This window comes from Schistocerca americana, chromosome X (assembly GCF_021461395.2).
Source record: "Schistocerca americana isolate TAMUIC-IGC-003095 chromosome X, iqSchAmer2.1, whole genome shotgun sequence".
Taxonomy (NCBI): domain Eukaryota; kingdom Metazoa; phylum Arthropoda; class Insecta; order Orthoptera; family Acrididae; genus Schistocerca; species Schistocerca americana.
In genome coordinates, this window is record NC_060130.1 from 102,799,556 (window position 1) to 102,818,443 (window position 18,888).

General features: G+C 45.3%; 1 protein-coding gene across 3 annotated transcripts in view; it reads left to right on the top strand.

The window, feature by feature from the left end:
- The window catches only part of LOC124555624 (tetratricopeptide repeat protein 39B-like), a 296,161-nt gene that overhangs the window by 27,193 nt on the left and 250,080 nt on the right, over positions 1 to 18,888 (top strand). The window contains exon 1 of one of the 3 annotated variants that reach the window (XM_047129595.1): positions 709 to 829. The exons of the other annotated variants lie outside the window; for them this stretch is intronic. The gene's annotated coding sequence lies outside the window, so the exon portion shown is untranslated. Of the gene's footprint in view, positions 1 to 708; positions 830 to 18,888 lie in introns of those variants that run through there. 3 annotated transcript variants of the gene reach the window in all.

Below are 18,888 nucleotides of genomic sequence, written 5' to 3' on the forward strand. Positions count from 1 at the left end.
TGCCTGCTTCCTGACATTCCGTCCAAAATCAACGAATGCTCTTGCCACTTGACGTCATTATGTTTTCTTGTGTAGCATTTACATATCGTACAAGGGAACTACATAGCAGATCGTGCTACACTTCAGGGGATAATTTGTTCCCTGTCATCTTGACAGTTCTCAGGGCCAACTGCGACGTATTGTACCGTGTGCCGATGAGCAGCAGCAGAAGTAGTAATGAAAACTACCTAGCAGCTTAAAACCGGGGCTCTAACCTGGGACCTTGTCTTTCACCCTGTAGCCTGTGGCTAAGCAGTGTCTACGCAATACCCTTTTTACCAGTAGTGTTAGAGCGGCAAGATATGAACGACAATTCTGTGAAGTTTTGAAGGTAGGAGATGATATACTGGCGAAAGTAAACTTGTGATGGCGGATCGCAAGTCGTCCTCGGATAGTTCAGTCGGTGGAATACTTGGCCGCGATAGGCAACTGTTCCGAGGCAGAGTTCGTGCCTGGCACACAGTTTTAATCTGCCAGAAAGTGTCAGATCGGCGCACACTCCGTCGCGGAGTGAAAATTCGTTCTGGAACGAGAACAAGGTCGTGTAGGAAAAGGAGCTGCCAGGCAACCTCCGCTGTTACAGCATACACTTGCGTGCTGGGTTCGCTCGCTCACGAGGCACACGCCCAGTCCGACAAGGATAACTTATATAACAAATCGCGCCACCTCCACATGGAGTTGTGCAGAGACTGCCACACTGTCAGCTTCTACACTTCCATCGGATCTCTACAGCTCATTGTGCAAGTGAGTGTCGGAGTGCACTTATCGCTGTACGAGGGGACTTCACAAAGTAAGTTACGCATTACTGTGGCAGGCCAAGTAACATTAATTGAATACTGCAATACGCTTCAGAGTGACACAGATACGCGAGACTGTCTTTCACCGTAGGCACCAAGTCTCTGTAAGCACTGATCGGAACTTCCTACTAATCGTTCAGTTCGTCGACGATAGAAATCGCCCCCCCGGTCTCTGAGTCATTCCAGAGTCGCCGTCTGAAGGTCCTCGTCGTCGAAAAATTAGCGATTGCTGCGAATCAGTTCCTCGATTGCCTGGAGATTGTCGTCCGTGGTCGGTGTCGATGGGCTGCCTTTCCGCCGAGCATCACCCACGTCTGTGCGGCCTCGGTCATAGTTTGCACCATTTCACTATGGCTACATACACCATGTGATCATAAGTATCCGGACACCCCCAAAAACATAAGTTTTTCATATTAGGTGCATTGTGCTGCCACCTAATGCCAGGTACTCCATATCAACGACCTCAGTAGTCATTAGACATCGCGAGAGAGCAGAGTAGGACACTCCGCAGAACTCACGCACTGCGAAGGTGTTGTCACTTGCGTCATATGCCTGTACGCGAGATTTCCACACTCCTAAACGTCCCTAGGTCCACTGTTTCATATGTGATAGTGAAGTGGAAACCTGAAGGGACATGTACAGCACAAAAGCGCACTGGCCGACCTCTGTTGACTGACAGAGACCGCCGACAGTTGAAGAGGGTCGTAATGTGTAATAGGCAGACATCTATCGAGACCATCACACAGGAATTCCAGACTGCATCAGGATCCACTGCAAGTTCTATGACAGTTAGGCGGGAGGTGAGAAAACTTTGATTTCATGGTCGAGTGGCTGCTCATAAGACACACATCACGCCGGTAAATGCTAAACGTCGCCTCGCTTGGTGTAAGGAGCGTAAACATCGGTCGATTGAACAGTGGAAAAACGTTGTGTGGAATGACGAATCACGGTACACAATCTGGCTATCCGATGGCAGGGTGTGGATTTGGCGAATGCCGGGTGAATGTCATCTGCCAGTGTGTGTAGTGCCAACATTAAAATTTCGGAGGCGGTGGTGTTATGGTGTGGTCGTGTTTTTCATGGAGGGGGCTTGCACCCCTTGTTGTTTTGCGTGGCACTATCACAGCTCAGGCCTACATTTATGTTTACAGCACCTTCTTGCTTTCCACTGTTGAAGAGCAATTCGAGGATGGCGATTGCATCTTTCAGCACGATCGAGCGCCTGTTTATAATGCACTGCCTGTGGCGGAATGGTTGCACGACAATAATATCGCTGTAATGGACTAGCCTGCACAGAGTCGTGACCTGAATTCTATAGAACAGCTTTAGGATCTTTTGGAACGCCAACTTCGTGCCAGGCCTCACCGACCGACATAGAGACCTCTCCTCAGTGCAGCACTCTGTGAAGAATGGGCTGCCATTCCCCAAGAAACTTTCCAGCGCCTGACTAAACATATGCCTGCGAGGGTGGAAGCTGTCATCAGGACTAAGAGTTGACCAACACCATATTGAATTACGGCATTGCCTATGGAGGGTGTCACGAACTTGTAAGTCATTTTCAGCCAGGTGTCCGGATACTTTTGATCACATAGTGTACGATATTGTATTTGTTTCAATACCCGCCATAATTTTACAGTGAATCTGTGTAAAATTTAGACGTTTCCACAACAATGGTACTGTCCCGCGTATTTCCAGATGCCGCACCAGTTCATTCCCATAACTTGACGCACCTGTTATCCATACTGCAGCCGAACTGTCAGCAGGAAACGCAGAGCATTTACTATCTTCTGACGATGCGCCTCTCTTGTTGTGCAACGGTCTTAGCGCGGACAACATGCGTAACTTACTTTTTGAAGTCCCCTCGTATTATACCTACAGTAGCGTGGTGGCGCAGTGGTTCACACATCAGCTATGTTTTGTTGAGAAGTGCCCTACAAATTAGTGTCCAAGGCAAATGCTCATAACGCCACCGCTGATACCCTTCAGTGTCGTTGTGCTCTGGTCCAGAACTAAAATAATATAAAGATTCACAATATACAGTACCGGCACAAAAAAAACAACTACAGCCTGAAGGTATCGCCGACCGAAGTTGCCAAATCCTCGCTCCCTCAACTGATATCGAGCCTAGGCATGTTGGCATCGTTCCTCAGCCGGTAGCAAGTTAAAAAACCAAGACACATCCCCTTCAGGCACCTGCTTCCACACTCGTGCGCCCTCCCCCCCCCCCCCCCCCCGGTGATATACGTGTGAAATACTACAGAGATTACACGAAACAACTTGCTCACCTTCTAGCGGTAGTTTTATCGTAGGTCGCTGGATCAACGACGGGGTACTATGGCCCAGAAAAAGCGCATATCATTCCCATTTTCAACAATCCTCGCAGTGCAGAGGTACATAATTATAGGTTTCTATCGCTCCTGTCAGTCTCATGTAGAATTATGGAACATGTTTTATGATCACGCATTATATCGTTTCTGGAGAACGAAAACCGTCTCTGTAAAAATGTACATAGGCAACGACGCCCGGGCTTATGCCGTTTTTTTTTTTACGTCAGAAAGGCATTCTGTACATTTCTGCACTGTCGTCTGGTGACCAAAATACGAGCTTACCTACTATCAGACCAAATTTGAGATTGGATGGTCAACGATCGTGCCGTTGAGTGACGGTTGGGGCACACTGCGCGCTGTTGACAACTTTCTCTTTGCCTTTACGGCAGAGGGGACAGGAACAGTGATGGCGTAAAGTCCCTGATCATTAGTCTTGGCGCCAATTTCCTGGATTAAATTCCATACCTCTCTGCAGTGTCTCATGAAGTGAGGGCATGCTACGCTGTTGGTGGGGATCCGTCCATCAGATGGAAATGTGAAGCTTGGTGGCCCTCTTTTTTTAATCCCATACATTGGTGGAATGTCACCTTGTGTTGGCCTGTCGTACTAAGTATAGCCTTCCAAATTCCTGGTCTTTAATATTAGCAGACGATTGATGGATCATTGACCTGGTCCTCAGTTGTATTGGAACAACCTGCGTTCCACCTCAAAGTACCGTCATCCAAGATGGTGGCGATGACGTCATCCAAGATGGCGGCGTTCTCGTCATCCAAGATGGCGGCCATGACGTCAATCAAGATGGAGGATTTTGGCGGGAAGTTTTGAATTTTGGGGGGGGGGGGGGGGAAGTGCCACGACCCCCACGCCCAGAAAAATGGCGTGAAGTACAAATTCCAACATGATACTACATCACACCACAACTACCTCTACTAAGCAAAGAAAATTGCGGGAAAAAGACGTATCTTTATTATTTAACCAATTTCAAACATGTGTGTTCCCCACTGGATCTGGACTCCAACTGGCTTAGTTCATATCGGTGCCACCAGAGGGCGTTCTCCTGACGTCAGATCATGACAGAAGTACAGGTATTCAAGATGACTGCACCCAGTGTGTTCACCGCGAGCTTCAGAGCCCAACTGACTTATTTCATATCGTGACCACCAGAGGACGCCACCGTGATGTCAGATGATGACACGACATCGTCCGTTCTCTCTCGCGCCGCGCCACCGGCCTGCAGGCGTCCGACCGCTTACGTCACATACCCTCAGCTGCCACCTCCACACACGCACTGTACATAGTCTTCTGTAAATATGCTAACACCCACATCACGCATCTAACCTATCAATTACCTAAGTACTTAATTCCATTTCACTTTTAATCATATTCAATAAGTCAATTTACAAGTTCAATACTCAAATGAGAAGTTCCACATTTTCCCACTATCATCGCGTGTTCATTCATGACCTAGCACCCCCCACCCATAGAATGCTCCACTCCTATCGGCTACTGCATTAGTCACGTGATTCGACTTCATAGAACCCAGCACTTAGAATCAATTTTCACCAATGCCACACCCACCTGGACTTGGAATCAAATAGTTAAATTCTCAACCACGATCCTCAACGCAGCACCACGCCCCCTTACCGACCCATGTTGGTGGGCCAACGTACACTAACCTGTTCTAACGTGCACAGCACATGGCGTCATCCAAGATGGTAGGGAGAAATGATGGGAAAACAGATCTGAACACAAGTCTTTATTTTGCAGGCGCTCCTCCACCACGAGATTTACTGTCCAACTGACATAGTACATATTACTGCCATCAGATCGAACTGTCATCCTTCCTATGACCTAATCGCAGATGGTGGTCTGTAGGGGCGAGAATTATGCTAAAATTACTCAGGCTGCGCTAGGCTGCTGGGGAAAGTAAGGAAGAAGTCCACTCTATTTACTTTCGAACGTTTTATTTAGAGATCGAATATATTTATCACACTGAAGCGAAACACTCTACATCTTATGCTTGAGCTCACAATACACAGTCTGCAGACAGGCAAACAACTCCTAATTTACGCAAATAATTTAATTACAGCCATTCATACTCCTACTAAATAATTCACCACAGGTATGTCCAAATAACTCGTAGCACAGCCTACGCACCTCCTCGCAAAATAATTCAATCAACGGCCGCAAGCACCCTCAGCCAACCCATGTACAATAGAGCGCATAGACATGCCCAACGACGTGGCTCGGCCGTCAGCTGTCAAACCACGCACACGCACCCGGAAGTGGCGACATCTCATTCATCATTTCTGAGAAGTTCCTATCCAAATACGTGTTTACCTACACGCCTATGATGAAGCGATCGGGCGGGAGCGAAGATATACTTACAGAGCGCAAACGTTAGAATGTAGTTCTGTGCGCATTTGCAGTTGACACGGCCATCAGCTGTCAAAGCACACACAGTCGTCCAGTTAGGGCCGCACAAAGTGAGGTCGCCGGAGCTCAGGTCCCGCGCGCTGCGTCACAGTCCCCGAGCCGCTGTCGTCGGAAACCGGTGAAAGCTGCATGCCTCTATACTGTCACCGTTTTACTGACACCATAGCATTCCAAAGCACGTTCACGCCAGTCTTATATTTGAGGCATCTCCAGGCCCCACTTCTCTTTACCATTGAAGGCAGAATAGCACAGAGTGAGTTGGCACATGCGTTCAGCCGCGCATACCCGCCCCCAGCTTGAATGACTCCGCGTCATCTAAAACATTCTCAATCCTATTCCTATGTCACGATGCTTTTTGATTTAAAAAAAATCAACCAATTCCAGCACTTCGTAATTTTATAGTGCCCCAGAAATAGTTAACGCTCGCTTTGTTGTTGACTCAGCTCGTATGCCTGAAAATTCCTACCCTAACCGAACCTGTTTACGAAAATATCGCCTAATCCAGTCTTCCTCCCGGATATAACGTGATAGACTTCCTGCTACCAATTACTGCAAATGTTCTCACCGCTCCTATATCCCACCACAATGAATCTAGCATTCTGATTCGCTCTTATCGAATTCACCAATCAAATTACTAACGCCGCCGGTATCGAAGCACCATGCACCTATTCTTTCTGGGGCTTTATATGCTTACTTTGCAGAAATTGCTAAATTACAGTGACACTTCCCTCAATCTATACGCCCCCAACCTGTTCTTTCTACAGACGCCATACTCAGCGGTAATAAACTGTTTTACACTGATCACCATTTTGCACCGACAGTTGAACCCGCAAAGTTGTCCACAGCTCATAAAATTCGTGCTAGACTCCCAAGAATATTCGAAACCAAGAAGATATTTACCAGAATAACTACAATTAAATATTACAATTCAAAATGGTTCAAATGGCTCTGAGCGCTATGGGACTTAACATCTATGGTCATCAGTCCCCTAGAACTTAGAACTACTTAAACCTAACTAACCTAAGGACATCACACAACACCCAGCCATCACGAGGCAGAGAAAATCCCTGACCCCGCCGGGAATCGAACCCGGGATATTACAGTTGCTGCTACGGTCGGACACCTATAGGGAAGCATCGTCAGCCTTTTCTGTCATTCTACAGACACGACAAACAGCGGTAACAAACTATTTTACACTGATCACCATATTGCACCAACAACCATACCTCGCAAAGTTGTCTACACATCATCAAATACACACGAGACTTGCAAGGATATTGGACCGTGAAACCGATCTCCATTCCAGCAATATATCACCGAGTACCGTCTAGATCTAGTAAACATGCAATGCATATCCCCCACAATACAAAATCATCCCTTTTACATCAGCGAACCGAAGTCACTCTCAGAACTGATGTGCCAAGACAGGCTCCTTCGCCCATCGACACAAATGCCCTACTGTTTCTAGCCCGGACCTGTCTGTTTGCTTGTTTTTCTACACCCATCTCCAGTCTCGTCAGTTACAAGAACACACTTATTTTGACGATAATATTATTTCATTATCGCAGTACTTCTCGATATCAAGCACACAGCAGTAGCCTCCCGATCGCTCACACAACATAATTCCCAAGATATAGACTCGCAATTATTTCTCTACAAAGCCGAAACTTTAGCTATGAGGAGCGTTATCTGGACCACTCAATACCTAGAAACAAATAGAGTAAATTGATATTTGCACTCTCGAATACCGAAGTCGGTCATGTAACAGATTCCAGATGATCAATATTGTTTACAAGCCAACTAATGTCTTTCCCATGTCTAGAGAACAAGCAAACGTGTGTCCAACACACCACAGTCTATCTTCCCGCAACTAAATAAAGGCGCCAAATGTGCAGAAGCGGTCGACCGAACAATTTACATGGGAGGGAATAACGCTCCACCGCAAACGCACAATCTTTCTGATCACGAAAGCCGCCCAACACATACTAAGTATTAGTTCGCTATTCGGTCGTCTAGCAGATGGTAAAGTTAACTCTGATACATTCCTACACTCCAACAGGCCTCTGCATTCGGAAGACTCCGACTGTTAACATGGGAACACGAATCAATACCACAACTGACTTTGCATACACGGACACATTCTAGAAAACCACTCACATAAATCTTCTACTATTATACTTACAATTAAATGTTATGATCGCGGTTTCACCTGAACGGTATTCGACAATGAGCGAAGTATCGGAAATACACTCTGTTGACCGCTGTAAACACACGTACTTTACAAACCTGGTGCCCAATGTGAACATATCACCCACCCACCACTAATACTAAGTATAGTATTTTCTTGTCAATAACTGGATGCATGTGGTACCAAATAATACTGACTGAAAATCAACGATGGGTGTGCATGTCTCTTAAATTCTTCCTGCGAGTCATATCACCGTGTCATAGATTTAATCGAGCAGATGTTAAAAAGAAAAATGCCGATCCCAACAACTACTGCATTTTACTCTCACAAGCGCTGATCGCTCTACAGGTGCACCCAAGCATCCATGTTAAAACCTATAACCGCTTTACGAATCGAGGTACGACATTAGCGCGGAATGAGGTGGTTTTTTCCAGACAAATACAGTGACGGTGATCGTAGAAATGTGTGTATTAACAGCCAACTATGCAACCTCGGGATAAACTCAATTCGGCTAAGGAACGTGGTATGCAAGCGCTATTTGCGACTGATCACACTACACCCAACTACATAATTCATTAGTTTTTTCATCGCATTCTGTTTCGAGACCATATCAGAGGTTCCACGATATATCCGCCGAGTTATAGGTGATGACAGACAGTAGCAGTAGATGATGTGCTGATTGATGTCGTAAGAAGAAAAATATACACTTGCTTCTCAGATCTCTAGCGTTACGCTATATGTTTGAAACTACGTCCATTCGAACACATGCTTGCATAGGCTCACACCCACAAGTCAATCATATTTCACACACTCTCATATCTTTAAACGAGTCACCTTCCTCGAATCTGTCTGCTACAGTAAAATTGCAACCTTCTTTTAATCACACCCTACACATCTTGCAGTCGCACCGATTTCTACAGCTTTCCACAAGTGCTAGTTCAAATTTCAGTCGGAGAAAGACATATCCAACACCTTCTCCAACCCGTGTAGGAACAGATCGAACTGAGTTACTGCAACACGACCGTGTTTTGGCATTCGGTGGAAATGCGCGCAAAGTGGTACATCCCCAAACTAGATACAAGTACTAAAGATTCCCAACATGCTATCTTCCTTATTGTATACCCCCTCTCTCTCTCTCCCTCCCCCTTCCCCCCCTCTCTCTCTCCCTCCCTCCCCCTTCCCCCCCCTCTCTCTCTCCCTCCCTCCCCCTTCCCCCCCTCTCTCTCTCTCCCTCCCCCTCCCCCCTCTCTCTCCCTCCCTCCCCCTTCCCCCCCTCTCTCTCTCCCTCCCCCTCCCCCCTCTCTCCCTCCCCCTTCCCCCCTCTCTCTCCCACTCCCCTCCCCCCCCCCCTCTCTCTCTCTCTCTCTCTCTCTCTCTCTCTCTCTCTCTCTCTCTCTCTCTCTCTCTCCCTCCCCCCCCCCTCTCCCCTCTCCCCCCCTCTCCCCTCTCCCCCCCTGTCCCCTCTCCCCCCCTTCCCTGCCCCCCTCCCCGTGCGTGTGTGCGTGTGTGCGTGTGCGCCTTTCGGACGCACAAACGACAGTTAGAATGCGGTCATTTTTCCTTTAATTAGGAACTACGCCGTCTTACGACCCCAGGACAATACGCGATTTACAGTGAAATGTTTCAACATTTAGATCAGGCTCACGAACACCACTCGCTCCCAGTTTTCAATTGCATTTAGCTTGGGGCTATTTCGCCCTCCATTAGTGAAAGGACAGCGTTGTCGTCCCTGTCCAGAATCCATGCTGATAGCTGAAGACCGATCAATTTCATTAACATGTTGCGCAAGCTACTCAAGAGAATGGTGAACCACCAGCTGTATTGGGTCTTTTGTTCAATAGATCTTTAGTCAGAAACCATAGCAGCCTTTAGGAGAGACGGTTCACTACTGACCGCCTGATTTTACTGCAAGTCTGTCTCAAAACATCAGCATCTTATTGTCGCTTTCTATATATACTTCCAATATGGCATTTATCGGCACCACCAAATTATAGCTACGATGCGTAACTGTGGTTTTCGTGGCTCTCCGGCGATTTTCATCAAAACATCGAGGCATTCCTATCAAAAATGGTTCAAATCGTTCTGAGCACTATGGGACTTAACTGCTGAGGTCATCAGTCCTCTAGAACTTAGAACTACTTAAACCTAACTAACCTAAGGACATCACACACATCCATGCCCGAGGCAGGATTCGAACCTGCGACCGTAGCAGTCGCGCGGCTCCAGACTGTAGCGCCTAGCACCGCCCGGCCATTTCGGCCGGCGGCAGTACTTTCTTGAGCACACCATATAACTAAGTGAATTACAATCCTCATGGTCAGCATGACTTTGTTTCTTATCGCAACTAATGATGCTCTAGACTCTGTGGAACCTGTAGCTAAGAGTACACAATACACGTACAGTCATGCTCAAAAGTATCAGAACGACCTGAATTGCATTTCGCCTGATTTGCATGCGTCCCGCATAACGCATCTGTCTAGCAGGTCCTCTAATCGCTTCTCGGTACAGTCGTTTGACTATTGAAAATGGTTCCAACTAGTCACCACTAGAAAACACAGCTCTGTATCGCAATAACTCAAGATGTAAAGTAATACCACGATACTACAAATATCAGGGAACACCTTATCATAGATAAGACTGTCCTTAAAAGTTTGTAAGCTCACATTTATTACAGTAAATGACGTACCTTAAATGTTACCACTCTCATTATTACGTCAGATAGGTAATGCAAGCAGTAAGTTCGTCGTATTCATGATTTTCTCTTCAAAGTAACATACCGTTCTTATTATTTAACACAAAATGACATTAAAAATTTAAGTTATTCACGAGCAGCTAGTTGAGAATATGTATGAACTGCAAATGACACGACGAACCGTCTCGTTCTGCATATGGATTCAAACCCACGTCATGCAGACTAAGCAAAGATTTCGTGATTGACGGAAACTAACAGTCATTCCTGACTAGGCATACAGAGAGTGATAAACCTCCATTTTAGACAGTATCAGTTAGCAAATATCAACTTTAAATTACATAACGTAAACGCCTTTAATGGACGCGAATTCCTACCCAGCATCTATTGTCCTGTTAACGAATTACGAGAGATGTTACATATTGCTTCTTCACAAGTAACTTACTCGAAATGCCGTGGGGTAAAGCTTTGTGTTGGACAGGGATTCGAACCCAGAACCTAATCGGATTGTTATCGAAGCACAATCAACTGTGACATATCGGGTTTTGTCGGCAGTAGCTAGATGGTTTAACTGAAATGACGAGACGAAACATAAATTTTTTTCCTTCCCAGGACTCCAACCCGGCACCTATCGCTGTTATATTCTAGAGAAAACGAACATTAAATATGGTTTTGTTACACCAGCAGCGACATGTGAGCATGTTTGAACTAGAAATAATACGACGAAGAGTTCAGTGCTGGATGGGAATCGATATCGTTGTTGACTACACACAAAGAGACGTCAGCTACCGAATTTTTCTGTACCAGCAGTCAGATTAAACATCGATAAGGTAATCGCAAGAAAATACTTTCGGCTCATAGTGCAGTGGTGAAAATCTTACAATGCTGCACAACAGGTAACGCCTCTTTCCGCTGCTGACAAGCAAATTTGGAGTTTCTAGGAATACATAACTTTATTTATGAAATTCCTCATTTGCATACCTCTTGAGTATGACACAGCATACCAATTAAACACAGGCCCAATCGAAATCTAAGAGTAGTATTTTACTAATTCGTGTCGATAGAGGTACGCTTGTGTACAGATACTCAGTTTTATTAAAACAGACTTTCGTCATAAGGATATCGTGGGTAGTTTTATTTCATTTCTTTTAATACAATGCACATTTTTCATAAGGTTTCTATTAGTGTTGTTAAAATAATAGTAAACATGAAGAGAGAAATTAATCATCAACGATATATGCGAATTCTCTTGATGTTATCTATAACAGTCTGGCAATGCACATGCAGTTTCTTGATTACATGCATGTAGAAAACTTGTTCTGAGTTGAAGCTGCCAAACAAGGTTTGAAGAAGAATAAAATGCCACCACCACACGACAGCTAACGTAGAAAATACTTTTCTGACGTATTTTGGCACGCTGCGCCCTCCCCATACATAATACAAAAGTTTCGAGATGCATCTGCTGCCTGGCCGTGTATTAAACCTGAAAAGAACAAATGTCGCAGTAGTTAGCCCTTTTTCCGCATGCGACAATTTTGGGTTGAGAACTGAAGGGGATTATGTTACAAGTTCCATTAGATTGATAACTTCAGCACACAGCAGAATTGCGTTTTAAAAAATGTAGCAGTGAATGTATTCAAACTCGCGCCATCTTATTTACGGTGTGCGACGCTTACATTGCTAGCTCACACATAGCTGCAGCGGCACCAGAAGTCAATAATAATTCCTCCAGAACTTCTGCGTTCCACAGTGCTGTGAGATAATGCATATGGCCGGATCTAGACTTCTGAGAGACAGACAGTTACAGCTTTTCTTTTGCACTGCACGACGTTTTCAACAAACTGATAGCGCAATAAGGTAGCTCAAGTGGAAAGGAACACTTCCTATTTAAATTTCTGCATCCTACACTGTTGGCAGTTCTGTGTAGAACGCAGTTACGTGATTTCATTTCGGTGATTACAAAATAGAGTTGAACGTATGCACTGGGTATCCGAGGCAGCTAGTTCATGGCGATTCGATCAACCAAGTAAATGAATGTACTGAACATGCTGCAAACCACTACAGGGAGCCTGTGTGTCAGAATTCTCATCCAGTGTGGCGCAACGGCGTTACGATAGAAAAATGAGTCACAGAGAAGAGGGTTTGGTGGTCTTTTGGATTGATGATAGCTTCATATACTTATCGTCTGGGTTCAGTTACAACTTCTGCCAATGATTTTTGATAGGGAGAGAGAGAGAAAGAGAGAGATTCTATTCTCTTCTGGCTACGCCAAGTGAAGAAGCTATAATGGCATTGTGGTCTGAAATTCACATTAAACGTAATATTCCTGCTCTACCAAGCAGACGTTAGGTTGAACCACAATAAAGTCAGGAGTGGCGACATGTAGAAACTCTATCACCAGTAACCTGTCTTATACTAGTTATTTATTTCTAGTGACGAAACAGACGCTATGTAGGGTCACAGGACACTTATCCCAGCTTTTATTTGAGCTTCTGTATGCCCGTAAAATTAGTTCTGAACTGGGAATGCAACTCATACCGCCCTTAACGCGGAATTTGATCCCTTCTTGACAATACAGCTCGACTACAATTTGTTGTTTGTTCAAAACTGCAGATTCCTCAACATCTCCACATATTGCGCATGAATGGGTTCCAATCCTGCCCCGGGACTCAAGTTTTAATTATGTATTATCAAGCTCTTGCATGAAAACACCTATCTGCTGGTGGATAATAATTTTGATTTTTAATGTATTTTCATTTGTTGCCAACACTAACAATATCTGACGTTTTTGACGCCCAGTGAGACAGAACTATTTACGAGATCACTGTAAGTTCAAGGATGTCATTCCGAGTTGCTGGTACAGAAAAATTCGGTAGCTGACGTCTCTTTGTGTGTAGTCAACAACGATATCGATTCCCAGCCAGCACTGAACTCTTCGTCGTATTATTTCTAGTTCAAACATGCTCACATGTCGCTGCTGGTGTAACAAAACCATATTTAATGTTCGTTTTCTCTAGAATATAACAGCGATAGGTGCCGGGTTGGAGTCCTGGGAAGGAAAAAATTTTATGTTTCGTCTCGTCATTTGTTAAAACATCTAGCTACTGCCGACAAAATCCGATATGTCACAGTTGATTGTGCTTCTATAACAATCCGATTAGGTTCTGGGTTCGAATCCCTGTCCAACACAAAACTTTACCCCACGGCATTTCAAGTAAGTTACTTGTGAAGAAGCAATATGTAACATCTCTCGTAATTCGTTAACAGGACAATAGATGCTGGGTAGGAATTCGCGTCCATTAAAAGCGTTTACGTTATGTAATTTAAAGTTGATATTTGCTAACTGATACTGTCTAAAATGGAGGTTTATCACTTTCTGTTTGCCTAGTCAGGAATGACTGTTAGTTTCCGTCAGTCACGAAATCTTTGCTTAGTCTGCATGACGTGGGTTTGAATCCATATGCAGAACGAGACGGTTCGTCGTGTCATTTGCGGTTCATACGTATTCTCAACTAGCTGCTCGTGAATAACTTAAATTTTTAATGTCATTTTGTGTTAAATAATAAGAACGGTATGTTACTGTGAAGAGAAAATCATGAATACGACGAACTTACTGCTTGCATTACCTATCTGACGTCAAAATGATAGTGGTAACATTTAAGGTATGTCATTTATTGTAATAAATGTGAGCTTACAAACTTTTAAGAACATTCTTATCTATGATAAGGTGTTCCCTGATATTTGTAGTATCGTGGTATTACTTTACATCTTGAGTTATTACGATACAGAGCTGTGTTTTCTAGTGGTGACTAGTTGGAACCATTTTCAATAGTCAAACGACTGTACCGAGAAGCGATTAGAGGACCTGCTAGACAGATGCGGTATGCGGGACGAATGCGAAATGCAGTCAGGTCGTTCGGATACTTTTGAGGAACTGAAATTTCTATATTTACTGTAGCTCTAATTCCATGGTGGATACTAAACATAAACTTCGGCGAGGCATCCGAAAAACAAAATCGTCGGATTCTTATCATAGCTTTCACTTGTCCCTCACTAAACTGCGTGTCATGCAAGTTAGACATTCCTGCAGATGGAAGATGGCGGAAGGAGGGGTGCGGAGCATGGGAGCGGAGTGCTCAATCCTTTCTCACTGTTATAGGTCGCTGGTTTTGTCTCGGCCGGATTATGGATGCCTTGTATACGTATCATCAACGTTGTGACTGTCGTACTGTTGGAAGGAAGGCAGATAGTTTGGTAGGCAGGGGTTTTAACATCCTGTCGGCAACGATGATCATGGAGACGGGGATCAAGTTCCTATTGGGTAAAGAAGAGAAAGGATATCGGCTGCGCCCTTTCGAAGAAATCATCCCAGTGTTCACCTTAAACGATTTACAGAAATCACTGCCTTTATCTGGCTGACGGGACGGGCGTTTGAACTGCCGTCCTCCCGAATACGATTCTAATGTGTTAACTCTGCGCCAACTCGCTCGATGCGTAGAGATAGACTTACTTCCGGCGCCTTCAGAATAAGGTGCGTTTTACGAGTTCGACGGTGTCGTTATTGAATTGTATTCTTCTGCAATGTCTCGCACAGTCTGTATTCGATTGGCACGCACAATTTCGTTGATGTTCCTGACAGGAGCGTCGTCGGTAGACGTCGAAAGACGTCCTGAATGAGAGTCGTCTTTAACTTCGGTCCGGCCATTTTTAAACCGTGTGAACCATTCATAACACCGAGTACGGCTTAAGTGCTCATCGCCGTAGGCCTCCTGCATCATTTGGTGTGTATCTGTAAGGGTTTTCTTGAGTTGAACGCACAATTTAATGCACATGCGTTGCTCCCCTAACTCTGTCATCTCGAAATTTGTAAACTGTGCAACACGACGTTCTACTCAATACAGCGCTGAAGAATAACTAACAGACAAACAGTGAAACTTCCGGCAGTACACACTAAAGACAGGTATGTGCAGGGATGCCAACCGCATTTCGCTCCAACGCACCAATGGCGCGAAATTAGGAGTATTCCGGAATTTTTTGAATAGTAAAGTACATTTTGAAGAGGAAAGTTAAAAATGGACGAATTCCAAAGCAGGAGGGAGAAGAAGACAGGGTCAAAATGGTCCGAGGTGAGAGGAAAGATACATAGTGAAAAGATGAAGGAATACTGGAGGAAAAAGAAAGAACAACAAAGAAGGAAGCATTGAAATTGGTGCGTGGTCTTTAGATGACCCAAACGAAGAGTTACAAACCGACGTTCTGCATTAACACTGGACCTAGCATGAAACATGTGATGAACAGTGTTAATCTTGGTTTGACACCATATACACATTGCAAAAACATAATTGCAGATATCTGGTGAACAGCCTAACCGCTCTTGGGAGAGAGACGCGTCATAAACGCTAAAATATTATGACCGCCTTGTTAACGTCATTTTGCCCCACATTTGGAACGCAGTACAGCAGCGATTGTGCGTTGTATGGTTTCGGCAAGTCCTTGGTAGGTTTCCAGAGGTATGTTGGACCAGACGTCTACACACAGGCCGGCCGGAGTGGCCGTGCGGTTCTAGGCGCTGCAGTCTGGAGCCGAGCGACCGCTACGGTCGCAGGTTCGAATCCTGCCTCGGGCATGGATGTGTGTGACGTCCTTCGGTTAGTTAGGTTTAATTAGTTCTAAGTTCTAGGCGACTGATGACCTCAGAAGTTAAGTCGCATAGTGCTCAGAGCCATTTTTCTACACACAGGTCCCGCAGTTTACGCAAATTACGCGACGGTTGTTTGTGGGCACGAAGATGGCGCCCGAGTGCGTTCAGATGTGTTCCGTCGGATTCAGATCAGGCGAATTTTGTTGCCAACACATCAACGTGAGTTCCCGCTCGAGCTTCTCAAACCGCTGTATCGCGATTCTCGCGTTGTGCCACAGATAGTTATCCTTCTGGAAGGTACCATCGCCGTCGGGGACACATCAATCATGGGATGATGATGATCGTTTGCAATAATGTTCACGTAGTCTATAGCTGCCATGATGCTTTCAATTACTACCACTGGTCCCACGGAAGCCCGGAAGGATGTTCCCCATAACGGAATACTGTTGAACAGTATGCGATGAGCGGTGTGTTGCGAAACACGACTAGTGCTGCATTCGGGAGGACGACGGTTCAAATCCGGCCATTCAAACTTAGGTTTTCCGTGAGTTCACTAAATCGCTCCAGGCACATGCCGGGCTAGTTTCCGTGCAAGGGCACGGCCGATTTCCTTCTCCATCCTTAGAACATTCCAGCTTTTGCTCCGTCTCTAAGGACCTAGATGTCGACGGATCGTTGAAATTTAATCTTTCTTCCTTCCTAAACATCTCTGCCAGCATTGCCCTCTTTTAGATTTGACACAGACAGCCGCATATCCTGCTTTACAGAGCAGGCAAACTTCCGACCCCCCCTCACCACACACACACACACACACACACACACACACACACACACACACACACACACACACACTCTCTTTCTGTGATGTCGTTTCTATGTACAACCACCTTGTCACCGACTTGTGGTTTCACCGTCCTAAAACCACTTTCTGTAGATGTTGGTTTCACCGTCCTAAAACCACTTTCTGTAGATGTTCATGACAATAGCACGCGAGCAGCCGATCAGCTTCACCGTTGTGATACGCTGACTCCCAAGCACCAGGTCATAATAATCTACCCTTTGTCAAAGTCGTTTATGTTATTGGATTTCCCCATTGTCCCTCCACTTCTATCTGCTCCAATTATATACAGGGTTATTAGAAATGATTGAAGCGATTTCACAGCTCTACATTAACTTTATTATTTGAGATATTTTCACAATGCTTTTCACACACATACAAAAACTCAAAAAGTTTTTTTAGGCATTCACAAATGTTCGATATGTGCCCCTTTAGTGATTCGGCAGACATCAAGCCAATAATCAAGTTCTGGTCGTGCGGTAGCGTTCTCGCTTCCCACGCCCGGGTTCCCGGGTTCGATTCCCGGCGGGGTCAGGGATTTTCTCTGCCTCTTGATGGCTGGGTGTTGTGTGCTGTCCTTAGGTTAGTTAGGTTTAAGTAGTTCTAAGTTCTAGGGGACTGATGACCATAGATGTTAAGTCCCATAGTGCTCAGAGCCATTTTGAGCCAAGTTCCTCCCACACTCGGCGCAACATGTCCCCATCAATGAGTTCGAAAGCATCGTTGATGCGAGCTCGCAGTTCTGGCACGTTTCTTGGTAGAGGAGGTTTAAACACTGAATCTTTCACATAACCCCACAGAAAGAAATCGCATGGGGTTAAGTCGGGAGAGCGTGGAGCCCCTGACATGAATTGCTGATCATGATCTCCACCACGACCGATCCATCGGTTTTCCAATCTCCTGTTTAAGAAATGCCGAACATCATGATGGAAGTGCGGTGGAGCACCATCCTGTTGAAAGATGAAGTCGGCGCTGTCGGTCTCCAGTTGTGGCATGAGCCAATTTTCCAGCATGTCCAGATACACGTGTCCTGTAACGTTTTTTTCGCAGAAGAAAAAGGGGCCGTAAACTTTAAACCGTGAGATTGCACAAAACACGTTAACTTTTGGTGAATTGCGAATTTGCTGCACGAATGCGTGAGGATTCTCTACCGCCCAGATTCGCACATTGTGTCTGTTCACTTCACCATTAAGAAAAAAATGTTGCTTCATCACTGAAAACAAGTTTCGCACTGAACGCATCCTCTTCCATGAGCTGTTGCAACCGCGCCGAAAATTCAAAGCGTTTGACTTTGTCATCGGGTGTCAGGGCTTGAAGCAATTGTAAACGGTAAGGCTTCTGCTTTAGCCTTTTCCATAAGATTTTCCAAACCGTCTGCTGTGGTACGTTTAGTTCCCTGCTTGCTTTATTCGTCGACTTCCGCGGGCTACGCGTGAAACTTGCCTGCACGCGTTCAACCGTTTCTTCGCTCACTGCAGGCCGACCCGTTGATTTCCCCTTACAGAGGCATGCAGAAGCCTTAAACTGCGCATACCATCGCCGAATGGAGTTAGCAGTTGGTGGATCTTTGTTGAACTTCGTCCTGAAATGTCGTTGCACTGTTATGACTGACTGATGTGAGTGCATTTCAAGCACGACATACGCTTTCTCGGCTCCTGTCGCCATTTTGTCTCACTGCGCTCTCGAGCGCTCTGGCGGCGGAAACCTGAAGAAACTTTGAGTTTTTCTACGTATCTGTAGTGTGTCGTGACCATATGTCAATGAATGGAGCTACAGTGAATTTATGAAATCGCTTCAATCATTTGTAATAGCACTGTATTTTCCTTGCTGCGTCACGTACCCACAACGCCACCAGGCGACATTCACTCATAATGTCTTGGCTCATCAGTTTATATTTTACATTGGAAAAATTGTTCCGTCAGATTCGAGATGT